Below are 6,090 nucleotides of genomic sequence, written 5' to 3'. Positions count from 1 at the left end.
GACTAAGAAGACTTTAATGAAATGCCTATTTATAAAGCTGAGGGCAGGGTTAATGCCTACCAGGGGTGGTGAAGCACTCTGGGGCTAGCAACACTGAGAAGGCTCTACCTCCTCTAGCCGTCCATGAGACAAGTGTAAAAAGAAGTAAAAGGATCTAGAAACCCACTGAGAGTCATAGCTGCAGGAAAAAGCTACCCCAGCACATGATGGCCTTCACAGAGGAAGATACCAGCCTCCAACATACAATCCAAAATACATGCACAGCTTATAAAAATCAACAAAAGATCAGAAATTATTATAATGATTTGTGACTGATTTGCAGTACAGGTTTATTCATTTTTATGCTACATGTAGCTTATTTTAGAAATAAAAATATTTAAATTTTTGATGTATATGTATAAAAGACCAAACCAAACCTGTTGCCATCGAGTCAATTCCGACTCATAGCAACCCTATAGGTCAGAGTAGAACTGCCCCCATAGAGTTTCCAAGGAGCATCTAGTGGATTCGAACTGCTGACCTTTCGGTTAGTAGCCATAGCACTTAACCACTACGCCACCAGGGTTTCCATATATGTATATACAAATTTATATTTACCATGTTGTTGTTCTTTACTGTCAAGTTACTGTTGGTACTGTCAAGTTAGCTCTGACTCATGATGACTCTTGGTCCTGTGCCATTTTCACAATTGTTGGTATACTGCAGTCTATTGTTGCGGCCACTGTGTATTTTGACTGCCTTCTAATCCAGAGAGATCATCTTCCAGCACAATATTGGGCATTATTCTGTTATGAGCAATAGGATTTTCATGCGCTAATTTTCAGAAGTAGATCTCCAGGCCTTCTTCCTGGTCTGTCTTAGTCTGGAAGCTGTGTTGAAACCTGTCCACCATGGGTGGCCCTACTGGTATTTGAAATACTGGTGGCATAGCTTTGCTGCATCATAGCAACCTACAAGCCACCACACTACAACAAACTGACAGACGGGTGGTGGTATATTTACCATACCAGACATTAAGTATTTTGAATATGGTCACAGGGTAATTTGTGATAGTGAAAAATTATTGTGATAGTGAAAAATTGTGGTTAAGAAGAAATATACATTTTGGTATTTAATCCTTAAGCCTTCCCCCATTTTCCTGGAGAGATCCTATATACACTAAAACCTGCGAAAGCTGGAAACTATATAAGGCAGAAATTTGTCAGAGAAGGAAAACTCAAAATATTTTCCACTAAAACCAGCAGTAGAAAAGTGGTAAGACTGGCCTGACCCTGTCAAGTACAGAAAACTTGCGAGACCCTGAAAAACAAGGTAGGCTTATTGAGTTCTGGCACTCACAAGTTTCACTGCATATACTATTGAAATGAAAGTGGATATTAATTTTTCTGACTGTACTGGGGGAATTGTGTCATGATTGGGGCCATTATATACAGTAACCTGTCCGTTTTCCAAAATCTTCTGGAAGAACAAATATGTATTAGTGACATCCTGCCAACCACAGCTGCTTAGATAAGCAACCATGTGTTGGCACAACTTTAAAGTTTGTGTTCTCTTTGATCTCCCTTGCCTCTCACAACCTTTGTTCATCTCCCCTCTGCAACCAATAGCTATGTTTCAATACTTTTGTCCTTTGAAACTTTCAACATAGTTGTGACATTCTAAGTCAACAAACCAGCCCAGCATACCCAATAGAAAAAGATATTTAGAACCTGACCTCAGAAATCGGTGAAATCTTCTTAGAGTTTATGGTTTCAGTGAATAATATTTAAAGGACTTAATCCATTGTTTTATTCAATAAATGTTTCCTGAGCATCTGTTATGTTCCCTGCGTTGTTCTAGGCATGGAAGATCGGTGCTATGCTGCACAAGACATTCCTGCTCATCAGCGGCATTGCAGTGGGGAAAGAGAGTAAACAAACAAATCAATGAAAAGCTTGATTGTGGCTAGTGATAAACACGATGAGGAAATTAAAACAGGGTAATGAGATGGAGAGTAGTTGAGATGGTGATGGGATGTAATGGTTAAGGCTGTGTGTTAGCTTGGCTGGGTCATGATTCTCAGCGCTTTGGCAGCTATGCAGTTTGGCAGTCGTATGATGTTGGGAACACTTCCATGATGAGATTTGATATTGTGTGATCACTTCCATCATGGGATCTGCTGTGAGTAGCCAATCAATTCAAAGGGAGTTTCTCTGGGCATGTGGCCTCCATCAGATATAAGTGGACATTCTGGCAAGGCTCATATGCTTTTGCTTGCCCTGGCTCCTGTTCATCTGACCTCTGGTTCTTAGGAGAGCTAGCAGCTTACCTGCAGTCTTGCCTGCTAATCTTGGGACTCACTGGTCTTCACAGCCTGTGAGTAAGACCCTTGCTCTTTTACCTGGCGATCTTGTGTTCGCCAGCCCCTGCAGCTACGTGAATCAGGAGAAGCCTCTACCCTCACTCACAGACTTGGGATGTTCCAGCCTCGACAACTGCATGAGCCATTTCCTTGATATAAATCTGTGTCTATATATGCATACACTTTACTGGTTTTCTTCTCTAGAGAACGCAGCCTAAGACATTTTGTACCGAGAATCGTTCCGGAGAAACAAAATTGTAAGGATGAGTTTTCTAAATTGGTTCTCAAGTCTGGTTAGTCTTAAAGATGTTGATGATTCTCCTTCCAGTAGTAAATAGGGCACTGCTAATCCATGGCATCAGGAGGCAATACAAATACACAAAATATCACCACCAATAGATCAGGTATTGGTGAAAGGTGAGGGTCTGGGGAGGTTGCGTGTGTGATGTTGTTGCTGCTAGGTGCTGTTGAGTCAGTTCCAATTCATAGTGACCCTATGTACAAAACATTGTCTAGTCCTATGCCATCTTCATAAATGTTGTTATGCTTAAGCCCATTGTTGCAGCCACTCTGTCAATCCATCTTATTGAGAATCTTGCTCTTTTTTGCTGACCTTTACTTTACCAAGCATGATGTCCTTCACCAGGGACTGATCCCTCCTGACACCATGTCCAAAGTATGTGAGAGTTAGTCTTGACATCCTTGCTTCTAAGGAGCATTCTGGTCGTACTACTTCCAAGACAGATTTTTTTGTTCTTTTGGCAGTCCATGGTGTATACTCAATATTCTTCTCCAACACCACAATTCAAAGTCATCAATTCTTCTTTAGTCTTCCTCAGGCATTGTCCAGCTTTCACGTGCATATGAGGCAATTGAAAAGACCATGGCTTGGGTCAGGCACACCTTCCTCTTCAAGGTGACGTTTTTGGTTTTCAACACTTTAAAGAAAGCTTTTGCAGCAGATTTGCTCAATGCAATGCGTCTTTTGATTTTTTTTTTTTAATTTTGTTGTGCTTTAAGTGAAAGTTTACAAATTATGTCAGTCTCTCATACAAAAACTTATATGGTGACTCTGTGTATTCCTTCCATCTTCTTTTGATGCTTCCTGTGTTGTTTAATATTTTCCCCATAGAATCCCTTAATATTGCAACTCAAGGCTTGAATTTTTGACAGTTGCTTGTGGTGGCGGGGGGTGGGGGGGTGTTAATATGTGATACCATTCTACAATTTTGTTATATTGAAAAGTATAAGGAAGCTGGTTGGTTGGTCCTACTTTTGCTAGACAAACTGATGAAGGAAAGAGATGAGCTCAGGCTTCAGAGTCAAATCTTAAGTGCTGTGTAAACGACCTCAAAGTTTCCACTTGTGCCTTGAAAGAAAGCCTATTTCTTGCAGTAACAGAGCTGATATTGCTGAAAACCAAACCCAGAGTCTTATCATAAGAGTGGCTGACTGACAACACCAACTCAATTGCCAGCCCCGAGAGGTGTCTGAAGTTAAATAGAGGGAATTGAATGGGAAGAAATGGGACCCTGAAACTTTGGATGGGGACATATGGGCAGATAGTCAGCAACCTGGAGACACTGAGCCCCTAAATTCCACTGAATCATTCCTGCCAACAGAATCAGCCCTCTCACTCCCATTGGAAGAGATTACTTCATGTTTGTCTGCTAAACCACCCTTCCCAGTAAAAGCATTAGCCCCTTCACCCTCATCTAATGAGATTAACCTAGCTTCATCTAGACAATTTTTGCCTGAGTCTTTGCCTAGGACATGGCCTGAGGAAGAAGCTTTACAAGACAATGATGAATATTCTTAAAACACTTCTCCACCACCAATTTTGGCTTCTAGACCTATAACTAGAATTAAGTACCAGTAAGCCCCAAAAGGTGATAAACAAAGTATCACCCAGAAGGAGGTATGCTACGCTCCAAAAGAACTCTTGGAATATGGGGAATATGTGTGGAAATGGCTATTAAGGGTGTGGTATATTGGTGCAGTGCAGGGAACAAAGATGGATCAGTCTGAGTTTATTGATATGGGCTCACTAAACACAGATTTTTTCATTCAATGTTTCAGCTCGAGAAGTTCGGAAACGATCTAATAGTTTATTCGGTTGGGTTGCTGAAGCATGGATTATGCTGTGGCCTACACTAAATCAAGTTGAAGTACCAGAATGGCCTTGGTATACTGTAGAAGAAGGTATCCAAAGGCTTAGGGAAATTGGCATGCTAGAGTGGATTTATCAGGTTAGACCCATGGACCCACATATGGAGTCCCCAGAGGACACGCCTTTCACCACAGCTGTGAGGAACAAATTTGTGAAGGGAGCCCCACCATTCTTGAAGTTTGCTGTGATTGCTATTTTATGTAAGTCAGATTTGACAGTGGAAACTCCCTGACTGAATTAAGATACCTGACTACAATGGGGCTGATTGAACCCATGGTGGTAGGTGCCAAGTGGAGGCACTCAATCAACAAAGACAAGGTGGACATGGTTACCATAATGGATAGCAGATCCAAAGCAGTAATCAGAATAGTCTGACTCATGTGGACTTATGGTGTTGGTTACTCAGTCATGGTGTACCTAGGAGTGAAATAGATAGGAAATCTACTAAATATTTACTTGATCTGTACAAGCAGATGAATTCTAGGTCAAATGAACAGCAGTCTAACTGTAATCGCCAGAATGGAGAGTCGGGGCCCCTCAATTAATTCCCAGACTTTTGCGAGTTGAAAGACCCACAACCCCTTGAATGAAGGGAAGCCCAAGTTTCCTTGAGGAAGGAGTCCAATACACTTCCAAAAACTTATACTGTTAATCTTTCTCCCAGCCTCCCTGAAAGGGATCTACAGTATTTTAAAAGAGTGACTGTTCATTGGGGAAAAGAAAATAATCAGATTTTTCAGGGATTACTGAATACTGGATCTGAACTGACACTAATTGCAGGAGACCCAAAACATCACTGTGGCCCACCAGTCAGAGTGGGAGCATATGGAGATCAGGTTATAAATGGAGCCTTGGCGCATGTCTGTCTCACAGGTGGTTGGTCCAGTGGGTCCCCAAACTGATCCAGTAGTGATTTTCCCAGTTCAGGAATGCATCATCAGAATAGACATACTCAGCAACTGGCAGAACCACCACATTGGATCCCTGACAAATGCAGTAAGGGCTATTATGGTAGGAAAAGCCTGTGGAAGGCGTTAGCAATGCCCCTACCTAGGAAAATAGTAAACCAAAAGCAAAACTGCATTGCTGGAGGGACTGTAGAGATTACTGCCGCCGTCAAGGATTTGCAGGTACAGGAGTGGTGATTCCCACCACCTTCCCATTCAACTTCCTTATTTGGCCTGTGCAAAAAACAGATGGATCTTGGAGAATGACAGTGGATTATTGAAAACTTAAGCAAGTGGCGACTCCAGCTGCAGCTGCTGTTCCAGATGTAGTTTCATTGTTTGAGCAAGTTAACACATCTCCTGGTACCAGGCATGCAGCTATTGCTCTGGCTAATGCCTTTTTCTCCATATCTGTTTCAAAGAACCATCAGAAGCAGTTTGCCTGCAGCTGACAAGGCCAGAAATACACCTTCAGTTGCCTACCTCAGGGCTACTTCAACTCTTCAGCCATATGTCGTAATTTAGTCCACAGGGAACTTGATCACATTTCCCTTTCACGAGAAGTCAAACCGATCCATTATGTTGATGACATTATGTTGACTGGACCTAGTAAGGAAGAAGTGTCAATGACT

This window comes from Loxodonta africana, chromosome 1, assembly GCF_030014295.1.
Source record: "Loxodonta africana isolate mLoxAfr1 chromosome 1, mLoxAfr1.hap2, whole genome shotgun sequence".
Classification (NCBI taxonomy): domain Eukaryota; kingdom Metazoa; phylum Chordata; class Mammalia; order Proboscidea; family Elephantidae; genus Loxodonta; species Loxodonta africana.
This window is presented reverse-complemented; position numbering follows the sequence as displayed.